Here is a 17,848-nt window from a genome sequence, read left to right on the forward strand (position 1 = left end):
GGGAAGCCCCTCCTCTCAATTTTATTGTGGATCTAAACCTGCTATACAAAAATAAAGCATTTTTAAAAATGATTGAGATATTAATATCATGTTTTGTGAATGCCTACATTTGCTGAAATGATCAATAGAGTGTTTGGCATGTATTGGTTGAATTTAGATTTATGGGAAAAAAACCACAAAAATATACAACACAGAGGTAAATACACACACACAAACACACACAAACACAGGGACACATGGACATAGTTATGATCTGCAATGTTTGAGTCTTTCTATGAATGAAAGAACTAAATGAAAAACAGTCTCAGGATGGTGTATTAGTTTGCTACGGCTGCCATCACAAAACACCACTGTTCTGGTAGTTAGATGTCCAAGGTCACAATGTCAGCAGATTTAGTTTCTTGAGGCCTCCCTCTTTGGTTTGAAGATGGCTGTCCTCTTGCTGGATCCTCAAATGATCTTTCCTCCGTGTGTGTGTGTGTGTGTGTGTGTGTGTGTGTGCATCCCTAGTGTCTCTCTGTGTGTCCAAATTTCCTCTTCTTATAAGGATACAAGTTAGATTGGATCATGACTGCTTAATGTCCTCCACTTACCTTAGTCAACTTTTTAAGGGCTCTATCTCCAAATACAATCACATTCTGAGGTACTGGGGGTTAGGGCTTCAACTTACGAATTTTTCAGGAGGTGGGCAAGTCAGTCCATAAAAGAAGTGATAAATAGCTCACTTTGAACAGTTTTTGTTTTGGTTACTTCCATATGAAGAAAATAATTCATAAGGTTACATTTAATAGATTTTCCATACAATCTCAGCCCCTACATTTCATTCTAGTAAGAGACATTAGAAAAAAAGTCAGGAAAGCCATCACAAATAAAATGTTGGAAATAGCCTTCGGTGTCACTGTGCCTGCAGTATAATCTTGCAACATAATTCATAGTCTTAAACTTATTCTGTAAATTTTTTCTTTATGCTACCCTGACACATATCTGATAGCCAATCATTATTATAATTTTTAATTTTTGTTGTGAATAAATACACATAGAAATATTGCTTTTTACCTTTGTGAATTGCTCTTAGCTTGAATTTTTAATTTCTTGATAATTTCCACACAGTTAAGTATAAAAAGAGAATTTTCGATCAGTCTGATTGACAGCATGTATGTTTTTAAAAATATATTTTTATATATAGTGATTTTTCTTCTCTATGCAACCATTGACAAAGTGAAATATTTAAGTAAATTCTGGGGATAATTATTAGACAGTGAAAACCTATTGATAACATCTGTTAATAAAAATAGCTTAGATCCTTCTTTTTGTAAATCATTTGCATGTGTGTGTTATACAGCACTTAGAAGAAAAATGGTACAATGTTTTCTTTGCATCTTACTACAGATTGTTTACATTGTTTTAAAAAAGCATATTTAAAGCTGTCTCTATGTAGAAACTTATTTACTGCTATTTATTTGTTTCTTAATTTAAACTATTATATTGCTGAGTTATATATTTTTTAAGAATCTGAAATAAAAATTAGAACTGACTTTTTAAAAGTTTCATGGAGTTGTAAATTCCAAAGGATGTCATAGTTTCAATGTATCTCCACAATAAAAGTGATGATGACTGATAGGTTTAACTCAAATGCATTTTAGCATTTTCTTAATACTGGCTCAATATACAACTAAATCCAATAGTGGCCTTTTCTATGCTTTTAAAAGTGCCCTGCAGTCTGAGCTCTTCAAAGAAATGGAAAATTAAACTGTTAAGATTTTGATTTTACATTTTACTAAGATTTTGATTTTTCTTAAAAGTTTAATAATTCTTTGCCATGTACATTTAGACTTTATCCGTAGTAAGTCACATGACACTGATAATGCCATTTAATTAACTTTCTGATTTTATTGCTTTTTAAATATTAACTTTTTTAAATGAAATTTTTTTTTTCACTGAGATTACTATGCTCTAAATTATGTCCTCACTAATTTCGTGCAGACCAACACCTCCGAGTTTTTAGAGACAATATCAAATAATTTAATAGCTTCACATGGATGTTGGAATCTGCATTGAAATAAAGGAAACATTTTCCATCCACTTGCCCTTCTTCCCACTCTCTGCTGAGCATCTTTTGTGCGTGGTGTTCCTTGGGCAGTTCCAGCATGTGATCCAATGGGCCAGTGGATGGAGATAGATGGGAGTTTGATCACATGATAAGAGGAGCAAACAGGTAGAGATAAGGCTAAACTGGAGGGGAAGGATGCCAAGTAGGGATGTCAGCCTGACAGGGGAATGTACTAGCTATCCAGAGGATAAAAGATCAGTGGGCGGTGGTGGGTAGAAAGGAAAAAAGCTTACATAGTAAGGAAAGGAGGTAATAAGCATACTTGCATGCTTCCAATAAATGTTTGTGCAGATCAGTCAGGGTGACAAGCCTTCACATGCTGCTGGTTTCCTCTCCAAATCCAATCCTAGAAAAACTGCAGGAGAAGAAAGCATGTACTAAGATAAATCAAATAAAACCTTTGAGAAACTTCTGCCAAGATCGAAAGCTGTCTTGGACTGGAATGATGGGTTGTTTTCTGTAGTGTGGTGGCCAGAAAGCAGGGGCAGAGCAGACTGAGAAGAAGTTATAAATTCTACCTTTTCCTCCTCACAACATCGCCTGGGCACAAATTATTTCCTCCTCCTCTCTATATAAATCGTCAGCAACAATTGAGTCCACTAGTGGGCAGGAGGGGTTGTAATAACTTTAGGGCAACACAAAAGCCCTGCTGGGTTGCAAATCTAGTGATAAGAGTTGCAGTTTATCCATGTCTCCTCATCCAAACCTCCAGGGCTGGTGTGTTGCCTCTTGTCTTACTGCATTTTTCCTGAGAATGTTACAGGGAAATCCATGACAACAGTACTTCTTTGGTGCTTGTGCCAACAAATGGGGCTGTCTACAGTTTTGGTGCCTGACTTCTCTGCCCTAGAACTGATTCTTCCCTTCCTCTTAAACTCTTGAGAAGTGACAGAGAATAGAGTGTGGCTTTTACTGGTCTCCAGTGCCCCCCACCAGACAAGATAGCATTTCATCCAGGGAAAATGAAAGCACAGGGCAATTACACACAGAAGGTACACATCAACTCTATCAGAAAGACAAACAGAATAACACCTATCAAAGACAAAAAGAGACTCCTATCGGATTTGGCAACAACAAAACAAAACTGAGATTCAATAATATGTTGCCTACAAGGAGACACATTTAAACAAAAAGACAGAGAAACTTTGAGAATAAATACATGAAAAAACATATACCAGGGGAAAGAAAGCTGAGGTATAAATTTAATATCTGCAAGATAGAACTCAAGAAAAAAGTGTCTGAGACAAAGGTGGGTTTTCTATACTGGTAAGATTAAAAAAATTGAGATAACCATTACAAAATCCATTTATTAAACACTTGAGCCTCTAAATTTATAAAGTTACAACTGACATTGTGATGGATTGGTTCACTATATAAAGAGAAATAAAAGTGGATTTGTAAAAAAAAAAAAAAAAAGTGGATTTGTTCCTAAAACCATATGGTGAGCTGGACACCAGATGAATTAAAGATCTAAATGGGAAAGGTAAAAGTATAAAGTCAAGGGAAAATAGGGGAGTCCTTTTAAAACAAACCCCCAAAACAAATTGTAAGGTATTATATTTATGCATGTGACTATGCCAAAATGAAGGCTCTCTGTCCAATGAATTACATCATACGCTTCTTTCCAAAGTAAATGAACAGATGACGATATCCTATACAAACTTATTTACAACCCTATTTATCAATCTAAAATTGAAAATTGATAAGCTATTAATATGTACTGTATACCATCAAGGTAACAACAGAAGGACAGGAACACAACAGAAAAATTGCATAAGATGAACAGAAGCAATTAAAAGAAAAGAAAATCCAAACATTAAATAAACATAGGAAGAGATATACAAGCGTTAAGAATTATAAAAATGCAAATAAAATGAGATACCACCTTAAATTCATTAGATTGACAAACTTTAAAAAGCTAGATAATGTTAAGCATCGCTAGAATGTGAAGGTATAGGAGCACCTGTGCATTCTAAGAAGGTCTGTAAACTAGTAATGCCGTTTTGGAAAGCACTCTGGCAATACTTAAGCAATACTTAATCAAGTAGTATATGCATACTCCATGACTCAAGAATTTCAGTCCTGGATATAAGCCCCAGAGAAAACATCCCACAATCCTCAAATGGACCATACACAAGGATTTCATATAGAAATTTTGTTGTGATGGATGAAGTTGGGGCAATCTAGGTGTTTAACACTGGGTGATTATAAGCACATATGACAACATGAAGAACTGTTAAAGACATTACTGAGCAAAAATGAAAAAAGTAAGAATCAGAATAAGACATGTGGTACAATGGCATTTACATAAATTAAAAATTCATGTAGGAAAATATCAATAAAAATTTTTCAGGAATGCATACTCATCAAACACATTAGATTGGTGGAAGGACAGAAGTTATGGAGGGCAGCAAGGATCTAAAGACAAGGGAGTTTGGGATGGGAGTATAGAATGGGGATGGTGGGGTTGAATAAATAAATAAAAGGGGCGTTGAAGGAAAACGTGATTAATTCAGACATTATTTGTACCTGAAACTAAAAGAAATAGAAATTTAAAGCAGATTAAGAAATAAAAAGAGGAAATTATATAAACTAAGTATGCAGAAATTCTGACTCTTAACAAAATTGTATATTATCTACTTCAGTTAAAAAAAAGTCTTATCCACACAATTGAATTCCACAATAGCAACAATGTATAGTATAGTTAAGACATTATAAACATTGGTGTATTTATCCACATCATGTAAATATGACTACTGAATAGTATGCTTACTTCTCCCATTCTTATTATCTTAATAATATTAAAATAGACTTTCAGCTAGTTTTAATTAAAGTTCACTTTATATTGATGTATTTATAGTTCAAATTTAAGAATAGATTCTAGAAATAACCAAGACTAGGAAAATGAGCATCGTTAAAATTTCCATCTAATTTTATTAGAAGAATTTGATTTCAGGTTTTCAATGAATAGATCAATTATATGAAAGCCTGTAACTTTTTGTTTTTAATAACTTTTAAAAATCCATCTATCATCAAATGTAACATTGTAATTATTTCCAAGAACATTTTAATTTACTGACTCAAATTCTATATCTTGTATCCCAATTAAAAAATCTAATATACCAATTTATATTAATGAAGATTCTTGAGACTTAAATATATCCTCATGCTTGTTATATATAAAGCATTGACATTTTGGTTTCTGTATTCATCTGATTCTCAAAATGGCTTCCAAAAGACAAATTATACAATTTTCTTTGTCCTTAGAAATGCTTTTCTTGATTCTTATTTTGGATAATCTCCTGATCCTTTACAAGTTCTATGCCAAACAGATGCACAAAAGAATGTTGGATATAATTAGAGACTTTGAACCTTTCTACAGGTAGTATCGGCTGCTAGAAAGTCAAAATTTTGGAACAGCAGCCTTCCAACAATCCCTTCCTCTCACCTGACTGCAGCTATTCCATCTAGAAAATGGTCTGGATGTTTTTTAGAGGGGATTTAGGAATTGAGATGGATGTTTTTTAGCTACTTGGTGTGTCACACAGCTGTCATGCCTCGAGATGAACATCTGAGATACTGACAGCATCAGAGAGGTGTGTACCGGACAGAACAAACCTCTCTACTTCTTAACCATTGTCTCTCCTCAGCTACCTGTGCCCTCTCTACCTCTATCAATTGTTCTGTTGTCCCCTCTGTTTATGTCTGTTTCTCCCTAGGTTTTAGGTGCCTATCTACCTGCCTCTGGCTCATGCCTTTTTTTCATTTCCCTCTGTTTTTCTCAATTTCCTTGATTTTTATGTTTGTAATAGTGTATATGTCATCAGATAAGTTAACCTTTGATATGCTTCTATCTCTCTCAAGCTTTTAAGTCACCCTGAAACGATTTGTGCCTTGATTAATGAACTTCAGAGGAAGACAAGAAATGCACTTCTAATACACAGACCACTGTAGACTACACCTAATCATCCACTTTAGCAGTCAACAAGACAACTACTTAAGTAGTTGCCTTCTTTCCAATCAAATTAATTAGATGCTTTTTAAAAAAATCTCATAGTATCAGTCACGTGAAAGAAGTAGAGGATTACAGAGTCAGGACATGAGTTGTACCTCTGTTTCTTGGATAATTTTCTAGAGGAAATATAGTGAATCTTTCTCTTCTTCAATGTTCATTCTACAAATGTAAATAACTTAGCATCAGTGCTAGCCAGCAGGTGTACAATGGTCCCCACTGAGGGAAGTTAAAGGTCACAGAGAAGATAGAATTAATAAAATAAACATACTAGCCAGTGTAATGTTAAAAATATCCTGGAGAAACAAATGACAGGTTTAGGGCAGCATACAACAAAAAAGTATGGTGGTTCTCTGAGCAACTGATGCTTGACATGAGGTTGGATGGGTGAGAGGTGGAGGGTCACCTGCATCCACTCCTCCCCCCACCATCTCTCCTCCATCTGGCAGCAGAGAAATCTACTTGAAATTCACACAAGACACCTTGCTCCTGGACCCTAACTCCTTCAACTCAAAACTCTTCTGGGCTCATTTCTCAACATTACATGAAAGTCTCTCTGTGATCTACACATACTCTCACCTCAGAGAAAAGCCTTTACATACGCCTTTCCCAATGCCTGGAAACCTCTTCCTACATTCTCCCTCTGTGCAGTTAACTCTTTTGAAGCCCCAGTTAACTCATTTTAATCGCCCTAGATAGAAATGCGAGAGGCATAGTGTTTTCCCTGTCCTAACACATTTTTGGAACTTCTTTGATGTAAAGAAATACTCTCGAGTTAAATGCATATTCCCAGGAAACAAAGAAAACTAGTATGTTCCTAACTTATTGGCACGTACGTTTTACTTTACTAGTATGTACAATTTGCTTAGGCTGGATGTCAAACTATGCCTTCCCATTAAGTATTTGCTAGTACATACACTAGAGATGATCACAAGAATGGGTTTTCATCTAAATTTTTAAATCCATAAAATATGTTATGAGATGGGAAATTGTATTTTCCAGCTGATGGTGCTTGTTCTGATCAGAGATACAATCTCAAAGTCCTCTCATCTGTTTCCATATGAATATATCCTATACTTCAGTTTATTCACTCAAAATTACATATAAGGTAAAAATCGTTCACGTTGATCACTCTATTCGTGATTTTTACCAGTGACTGCTGATTTCACTCACCAACTACCACTGTTATACATTCTTATGAAAATCACATGGATTAAAATGTGTAAAAGCACATTGTAACCATCAACAAGTTCTAAAACTGTAACATACAATATTTTGGGGGTAGTATTTCTGTCCTTAATAAAGAACTGGTGTTATTCTTTTGAGACATAATAGTAACAGTTGTGTTTTCTTAGTTGTCAGAAATCTACACAAGTAAACCCAGCTTCCATGTCTGGATGTGAATGATTTTCATTTATATTGTTTGCTTGATAAAAATGTGAATAAGCACTTATGAGAAATAAGAGACTGCCTTAAATACTTTTCTTTTGGTTTCTTGTTTGCAAATTCACCCTCTTCTGTGTACTTTGGAAAATTATATTGTTGTGGTTTTACATTTGATAAAATCTTATGGGCTTAGAAAATCAAGAACTGGATCTATATGTAAATGGAATAAATGGAATAAATGCCTGCTTCCAAACATCTTACCACAGGACTGAGAAGCAATCTAATTTTCAAAAAATTTGAAGGAGTTTTTTGAATTAAACCGTGTTTTCTAGACATCTTCTTCATTGAATGCCTTTGAAGTACCACATACGCGAAGAGATCCAGGGGGTAATATGAATTCTCAACTGTGTGCATTGGTGGGGGGTGGCTCATAGGAGATGAAAAATATATAAGTGTATTTTTGTGTGTGTGTAACACACATATAACTTTTCATGACACTGGTTTCTACAGGAACCTTCTAGATAAAATCTACCATTTTCAGGCTGTTGAAAATCGAGTTGATTTAAGTAATCATAATTATTTATTAACAGTGAGGTCTGTTAATACAAACAATAACAATACAAAACTAACTAAAAATTTTCAGTAACTCTAAATATGGGCACTTGCAAGCCAGCTTACAAACACGTTTTCAGCCCACTGACTTTCTTTTGGCCTCTTTCTCCACTTCATCCCAGGTAAAGAAAACATTCTTGATAGAAAATTCTTTTTTGTTACTTTTCTGTAGACTTAGGCAAGCATTAACCATTTTCATTTTAAAGTAGGATATTTTTCTTTCCATTAATGCCAAATCTAAAACAATCTAAATGTCTCACCTTTGGGAAATGAGTAAATAAATTATTACATTTCCACATCATTGAAAATCATGTCAACAATTTTAAAAGGAGATATAAAACGTGGTAAAATATAATCCTGTTTTTTTAAACATTGAATATGGATTCATTGAACATGGAAAATTTCTAAGAGAACTTATATCAACTGTTAATAGTGTTTCTTATCTGTGTAGTTGGGCAATGAGTGATATTTTTCTATATATTTTGTGTATTTTTCAAATTTTCTGTAATAAACACCCATTTTCCATATCAGAATAGTTTATTGGTATTTTAGATGAAAACACTTATTAACCTGGGTTGTGTAAAGGTTTTAGTAGCCATAATGCACATACATGTGTACTCACTGGCTGTGAGGTCATCAAGGATACACCAGAAAATGATTTCCTATATCAGACAACCAGAGATACATCTTAATCAGAAATCTATGAACATATTCTTTTGGGTCAAGAGCAATCTCTGTTTATTCATGCGGTCTCAAGGAACCTAAGAGTCAAAACCTGACCTCATTTTCATGTCTTGTAAAATTTATGTGAAAAGATGCTCGATATGAAAAAATAATGTGGTTGGTGGCTACAAGAAAAAAAAGTGATCTTTAGTTGCCTTGAGAGTTCTAAGCATTCTCAGGCAAGAAGACGCAGTGTTTTGTACCTACTTCTGCATCAACACTTTAAAACTGACATGGAAAGGCTGGAGCCCTTGAGAGAAATGATCACACTGATAAGTGGATTTTCAAACCTACCACATGAGGTAGAGATGGAGTAAATTGTGAACTTTAGCACAGAGAAGAGTAGACGTGAAAGAGAAAGGAGGGCTATCCTGAGATGCAAGAAAACATGTCAGGAGAAAGACACATGGTACATAGTCTGCTTGTTCAGATTTGTTAAATGGGAGAAAGTAATTGATGACTGATGAAAACGAAGAAAGACCTTTTGAATAATTGGAGCAATTTGACAATTAACTAGATGATCACTAAGGATAGTATAATCTGCATAACTAAATGAATTTAGACTGAGTGTGCATGATAAATTACTAGAAATATTTTAAAAATATTGATAGGTCAAAAAGAGATTGGATGAAATGGACTCTAAATAACCTTTTAATTTTAAGATGTGATAATTCCAGAGTAAGCCAGGGAGCAAACTAAAAAGCACTGGTCCATTTGCAAGTACATGCATGTAGTGGAGGATTTTGCAGGTAGCTGGAGAGGGGACAGTAGAAGTAAAAAAAGACAAAAAATTTACATCAAAAACCTGTATCAATACAATAGTCACAAATCACCCTGACCACTGGCAAAAGGTTAAACAATATAATGGACAAACTCATGCAGTATTAAGACAGATGTGAGAAATATAAATTTCTTTACAAATTTATTTCTAAATATCTTAGTCTTTAATTAAGTATCTCCCTTTCCAGACTCATGGCATTCAGGATTCAGGAATGCTTGCGCATGCCAAGGCATTCAGAAATGCATCTCTAACAACTGTCCACAAATATTAACCTGAGTAGTTAGGCAGCCTGACTCGGTCCTTTGCAGGGGTTCTTTCCCTTGGGAGCTGTGCTCAGGGAAGAGGAAGCTTCTCACAGGGTAGTACCTACCTCACTCCATATCCCACTGGCTTCTGGCCAAACTCCTGGAATGCTAAAAAGAGGCTAGGCTCCATGTCCACTGCTCATGGGATGTTCCCAGACTTCTGGAGTCTTTCTGTACCCACTAGAGCACTGCAGGAGACCAGGGTGCAGATGCAACCCTACTGCAGTCCAATCCTATTGCAATCCCAAGGAAGTGTGTTTCTAGTTGTGAGAAAGAAACTCTTCTCTCCCTTCTGCTTTTGATTAAGATATATTATTTTCTATACCCTGCAATCATCTTCCTCATGCTTTTGGACAAGATGTTTTGTCAGTTCTGGCAAATCCTTTCCTCTCCCTGGGGCTTAAGCTTTTTGCACATAGACCAGGTTGTCTTATAGGAGTTTCAGTTTTCTGACCTGCTACATCCATTCCTGGAGGTAATAAATACAAGCTGACCAAGTTGCTTAAATAGGGATAAGAGAAATAGAATGATATAAAATTTACCCAAAGTTGACCAATGTCTCAAAATATTATCTTCATTTGAAAATGAAAATCCCATAATAACATATATACATGTTTGGGTGGAAGACATCAGTGAATTAGGATACTAGAGCAAGGAGCTTAAAGAAAACACCAGTAATCAGTTTCTTAAATGGCAATTTCAAGAATTTGGGTTAACCGTGAATTATACAAATGATAGGGTAAGTTTTATAAAAAGGATTGGCTATATCATGTTAGAATAGTGGGACTAAGAAGATAATGAGTATGCATTTAGGTCGCTGACTGAGACCTCCTCAATACATTCTCCAGAAAGGCTACAGCAGGTATAGAATGTTTTCGCCCTTAGCTTATTTGCCATTTTACCCTTTGCTTTCCAATTCGCATATGGACGAGTCTTCCTGTTCTTGGAAGTACCTTCATCAACTTACCTTCAATACGGCCAGTTGTGAATTATTTCTGGACATATCATCAACAGAAGGATGTGTCAGAAGTCTTTTTACACAGCAGATACTGATGAGCCTTGATCAGTAGGAAGTCACTTTGAAAAATGCCACTGCCTTTGATAATAATTCTGTCATAGTAATAGCTACAAATTCCCTACAAGCATGCAGTTATCGTGGTTGGGAGGGATTAAGGCTATGCAAATTGTTTTTTTTTTCCCTAAGCAGGATATAGGGTATAGTAATGGTACCAGAAGTTTGTATTCCTCCCCCAAATCCATCTATCTTTCCTTCTATGATAACAGACACAGTCTGATTTTAAGTGATAGATGTAGACTACATTTCTCAGTCTCTTCTGCAGCAAGGAACAGAATGTAACTGTAGATGATGAGTACAGATTCTGATAGGTGTTCTTAAATAAATGGCAGGTTTACTTCTCCTGGCAATTTTTAAAAAAATTTCTTGTTGGTTAGAGTGCAGATGTGATGGCTGGAATTGAAGCAGTCATCTTGGGCCATGAGGCTCTTTGAAGAAGATAGAGCAATCAGAAAAAAGGAGCCTATGTCACTGATATTGTTAGAGTTACCACTCCAGCTTTAGACTGCTGACATGAATTTTTATGCAAAAAATAAACTTTGATTCTGTTTAAACCTCTCTATTTTTAAAAACACCAAAGTCAAATCTAATCCTAAAACTTCCAATAACCTATTTGAGTTCTTATTAATATTCAGAACTGAAACTGTCATAGGACTCTTACACTCAATAATACCTCAGAGATAATCTGTAGAATAAAGCATTAATGAAGATATAATACTTCTATATTAATTAGAAGGTATGCAGTTGCCATAAAAGATTTATATGATATTTAATAAACATTTCTATCAGAAAATACTTACGTCCCTTTAAAATAATTATTTAAAATTTAGTTACTCTAAACAAGAAAAAATACACAGACTTCAATTAGCTCTCAAAAGTACTCAAAGTAACTCTGGAGAAAAGAGTTAAACTCCTTAACATTAGCCAAAAATATTTCATTTGCTGAGGAAATTGAATGTTTAAAGAAACAAATATTTTCCCATTAGTAAATTGTACATCTTAAGTGTAGTATTTCGGAATCTGAGACTTTCCTTTGGAGTGTAGAGCAGCTTAGACTTCACACATGACAAAATGCTCGAGCGCTTAAAACATTAACCTTATTTTCCAATCTTACTGAAACGTGAAAAGTCAAGTTGGCAAGCAGTGAATTTACAACTCTGCAAACAAAACAGATATCCAGCTGGCCAATTATGGTTTAACTTTTTCCTAAGTAGAATAAAGATTGTTATATTTTCTAGTATTTATATAAAAACATTTATTCTCTGATTGAGAGGATGGCACATCAATGTGATAGTGTTGTCCAGTATTCATTGCACAAGCAGACTCAGCCAGATGGAAACACACAGAGGGACATAATTTCCATTCGCTTCAATGAGCGTTTTACTGATGGAAGGACTTACTAATTCACCCTCAGCTTGAGCTGCGATCATTCATTTTATCTGGCAGTAGAAAGCCTTTCATTCACATTTCATTCTTTTGCACATAGAGCTGTTTATCAATTGATAGAGAAATGCCCAGTTATAAACTGCATCCTGGAAAAATAAATTAGGTAAATTTGAATGATGCAGGATATTGTTAAGGATTTAACAATATTGCTAACATTCCTGGGTTTCACAATTACGGTTCTGTAATTTTTTTCCTTCTGTCTTCTTTGTTAGTTTGAAATCCTGGCGTAATTTCAAAAGTGGTGTGTGTAGGGCGGGGAGGGGAGAGAAGTATATTTACAAACCTAGTGAGGGGAGAAATGTCCCCCTTTCAGACTCATTACAGAACAAATAATTATTACTCTAACGAAACCTACCTGATTCCCACATTTAGTATTTCAAATTGTATAAAGTCCATTTCGCTTGATTCCTGGTGTACATACATTCTTCTGCTTAAAAATATTTTAAAATGATAATTTTACTTCATTTTGATGACATTGGCCTCCTATGTGAAATAACTAGCTTGATCTGCTATAAGAACATGGGGTAAGGTGGGGATGGGGGTGGAAGGGAAGGAGTTTCTTAGGAATAGCGCTTAAGTAACAAGGAGACCACAACCAATAAAAAGAAGCTCTTGAAAAGGCGAGAGCCCGTTTCACATGTTTGTGGAAAATGAAATTTTAACACCAGGGAGAAGTGTAGTTGCATTTGGCAACTATGTGGAAGCAGCCTCCTATTTGTTTCAAGGTACTCAATTCGTACTTTGAACTTAGGTTCTAATGTACACCATGTTTCTTTTGTCCCTGCTATTGAATTTAAAGACAAAACTGTGGGCAACACAAGTATTTGCTTTAGGGCAACCTTGAATTGAGATAATCACCATTTGCTTTATCATTGTGTAATCCTGGGCTGCTGTTAATTTAGGATAAAGTAAGAGGAGCAGCTCGCTCTACACTTAATATACTTTTCACATTTAGTTCTCCTGAACTGGTTTTCTAAACCCTCAAGGCTTATTGTGTTGTATTTTGAAGGAAAGAGTCTATTAACTTTCTAAGAACTTTTCACAGAAACTTATTGCTGACCGTGATAACAGTCTCTGAAGCTGGCAATATAAAGAGAATGAAGATGAGGACACCTCTTTTGTCAGCATGCTGGGTTCATGGTGGATATGGTTTACCTATTATGTAAAAGTACCAAAGATATCCTTCCTGGGCCATACATTTGGACAAAAGTATTTTTAAAAAATTACACCATAGTTTCCGGATGACTTATTGAATTACAGAACAGCCAGACACAGTTTTTCCTCTTCCTCTTACTAATTCCAAAATGAGGTGATGCTAATATACTTATGTACGTATGATACAGTACACACATGACAGTAATGACTTTGAATTCTAGGAACTATAAGATAATAGATTAATCTCTAAAGAGAAAACATTAGAGGAAAAAACTTTGTATTTTTATTTTAAGCTATTGGACCTAATGGAAGAGTCCACCTTTGTTTTGCTTTAAAAGGGTATCTATTGTTCGTTAGCCACCACAAATAATTAATGAGAAAAGGGTATCATAAAATTATTTGATCACTAGGGTAAATACTAGTCTACATTTTTATTGTGTTAAGAACAATTAACATGAGTTTTACCCACTTAACAGATTTTTCAGCGTACTATTCTATGTCAGCTATAGGCATGACGTTGTATCTCAGATCTCTAGAACGAACTTACCTTGCATAACCCAAACTTTACATCCGTCGGATAGCAACTCCCCGTTGCCCCCTGCCCCCAGCCCCTGGCAACCACCTCCTTTCTGCTTCTATGAGTTTGACTCTGCTAGATACCTCGTGAGTAGAATCATGTAGCATTTGTCCTTCTGTGACTGGCTTAGTTTGCTCAGCATAACGTCCTCTGGGTTCATCCATGTTGTCATATATTGCAGGATTTCCTTCTTTTCTAAGGCTGGATAATATTCCCCTGTATGTTTATACCACTTTTTTGCATTATAATTTTTCCCAGTTTTATTGAGATGTATGCTGCAATGAACATGGGGGTGCAGACATCTTTTTGAGATTCTGATTTCAACTCTTAAATAAATACTCAGAGGTGGGATTGATGGGTCATATGGGAGTTTTCTCTTTAATTTTTTTGAGGAAGTTTCATACTGTTTTTCATAGTGGTTGTGCAATTTTGCATTCCCGCCAGCATAGCCATCCTAACAGGTGTGAGGTGGTATTTTATTGTAGATTCGATTTTCATTTCCCTGACAATTAGTGATGTTGAGCCTCTCTTCGTAGATCTGTTGGCTATTTGTATGACTTCTTTTAAGAAATACCTATCTATTTAGGTCCTCTGCCCAGTTTTAAAGATTGAGTTAATTGGGGTTTTTTTGCTTTTTATTTGTGGGAATTTCTTATATCTTTTGGATATTAATTCTTCATCAGATACATGTTTTGCAAACATTTTCTCCCATTTCATAGGTTCCGTTTTTACTCTGTTAATTGTTTCCTTTGCTATTAGATTATTTTTAAACTTAATCATCATAGTTGTTTTGTTGTCTGAGAATACACTGCTTCCAAAACCAAAATATGGGTTATCACAACTGAGTACCTAATGGAGAATCTGCATATTCTTTATACTATACCATATGGAATATTTGATTATCAGAATGAGGTTTAAAATACTTTATCTGTATAAAATATATAATTGTTACTACATCCATTTTAAGTTAATACAGAACGTAAGATATCAATGCCATTATTCTTACTTTAAAAGTCAGACCAAGAAAATTTACACTCAAAACTAATCTTCAGCTTCTGCCCTCCTAATATTAAAGGTCTATTGTGATATATTCTCTATCCAATTCATTGAGGAGCCTGAAAAGCTTTATGCACAAATATAAAAATATGTTTGTGGCTTCAGGTCTTTCTACAACTATTGCATTATTGATGTAATAGACAGAAAATATTGAAAAGAAATCTGGTTCCATTTAGGGGTAAATCCCTTATTTCCCTAAATTAAATCTTAAATCATGCACTGTATACTTGTAAGAAGATCCTAAGTCTAGACAGCTGTTTATTTAAAATACTGCAGTTGTCAATACAATGCATCAATATTTAATGGAAGAAACAAATATTACAGTGTTATTTCCTTTACTTTCCTTATTTAAAAAATCAATCTAGGAAAGATGATTTAATGAAGATCCCTCTCCATTTGCAAAACTAACAAAGGTGGCTAATTCTTAATGGAAAAGATGACTGGAATTTCATGGTTTACAGGAGAAATTCATATAATTCAGTTTGCTTTTGGGTACACAAAAAGATGTAAAGATGGCTTGACTATGCTTTGAAATATCCTGAATTCAAGTTACTTTCTTTTTAGGTTTGGTTTAAGGGAGATTATTTTGGTGAAAGTGGAAGAATGGGACTGGGAAAAAACTTATAGAAAAGCAGAACTTTTTTTTGTTACCCATGAAAGTTTTTTAAAAGTTGCCCATTTTTCTGTTCTATTGATGTCACATAATATTTGTTTCACAATAAATTATGAGCCATAGTAATATCAACCAAGCCAATTCTATTATCCTGTCTGACAGGAACCCAAAGAAGGGAAACATAAATTTTTGGTTTCCATTAAATCTTTGGGAATCTTTAAAGCTTCTTTAAGGACAATAGGAGAAATCTGCTTCTGCAATTAAAATGTATTTATTTCAGTGACATCTAAAGAAATGGTTTTGCATTTCACACTGTAACTCTTTCAGAGGTGAAAGCAAAGAAAGTTGCAAGATATGTAGCCTGAATCAAAGTGGTCATCTGGGAATATCAATACCATTCGAACTGTCCAAACACAATAGCCCAGACAGACACACTTAACTTGTACCATCACACGGCTTAAGAGATATAACCATGTGGAGATTTCATTAGTTGCATCAGGATCTAAGTCTTGCTGAGACCTGCCAGACAGGCATTGCAGAACTGCAGCTCTCATTTCAAATCCAGATTTATACTCCAATCTCTTCTTCGACTCTGCATCCATTTTTTTCTGATTATTTTTCTATCAAAAAATTTTTTTCTGAAATCTTACAAAGTTTTCAACTCCATCATAAATCTTATATTTTGTTTAAGGTAAGTATATTTGTTTCAGTCATCTAGACATCCTTAGGAATCAACAGAGAGTAATGAAAATCAATAATTGAGTGACATTCATGCTATTTTATAGAATGAATTCTGCCTTAGCTCTAATCTTGGTGCTGGTCACACTGAGAATTTGAAAGACTTACAGCTGCTTCCCTAGTTGAAAGAGAAAGAGGGAGTGAAAATAATCTCATCGCAGCAAACTTTTCCCCTTCAGTAAATATTAGGGTCCCTCCTAAAGATTTGTAGGTAATATTTTAGTGTGTTGGGTTATTTGTGTTGAAATTGAAATTCACAATATTACGTAGCAAAGGGAAGATAGAAGGAAAAGGGAAAAATATCAGTGAATATAAAATGATAGCAAATGGATAATCTCATTGTTTAAATCATTTTTCCTTCCTTAAATGAAGAAATGTGTTCTATATTAAAAAAACACAAGACTATTTTGTTAGCCAAAAATCATCAAACTCATTGCAATGTCAAATTTACAATGGTGTACTCATTTTAAAACTTACTTTCTCATTTAAGAATTGAAGGCATGGGAGTGGTAAATGTTTTATTTTATTTTTTCTCTTGTAGGAATGTTATATCCACAAGCATGGAGAAATAAAGATCTTCATATAATATTAACATTCTAAGAAAAAGCTTAGTATAAAAAGTTCATTACTAGAATGAACTCTTACTTTGTGCATGAGATTTAATTATTATTTCTCTAGATGGCCCAGGTTGTCTCAGAATTCTTTATAGAATGGAATCAAGTATACCTTTGAAAAATGTAGGACACATGTAAGCTTATAAAATCATATTTTGTTTTGTATGTTTATAGAAATCTTGACAGTTGAGATAATGCTTTTATTATTTATGATGAATAAATGATTTTGACTATTTGTATCTCTTTTACTGCATATTATGAGACTTTTAAAGCTCTCTTCTAAAATAAAATATGAAACATGCATCTAATAAAATAAACCTTGTTTGTTGGAAATGCTTCTTTGGTTTTTGTAAGTTATAGTATGCTACAAATAATTTAACTGATATTTTAAAAATGGTTTTAGATAATCTAAAATTTTACATTGCTTATATGCATTCATTTTATAGCTGAGGTGGATATGTGGTGTGTGATGTAAAAAGATGAAGGCAAAGTTGGAAAGCATCTCAATTGAATAATAGAAAACATAATTATTTTAACAGTAAGGAAAAGTGACTTAAAAAAATTAAAACCATCAATAAGCACTTTGGTAGCTAGAGAAGATCACTGTATGCATGTCTGTCCTTTATCTAAAGGTACGAACAGTTC

The sequence above is a fragment of the Phocoena phocoena genome, chromosome 12, assembly GCF_963924675.1.
Source record: "Phocoena phocoena chromosome 12, mPhoPho1.1, whole genome shotgun sequence".
NCBI classification, from domain to species: domain Eukaryota; kingdom Metazoa; phylum Chordata; class Mammalia; order Artiodactyla; family Phocoenidae; genus Phocoena; species Phocoena phocoena.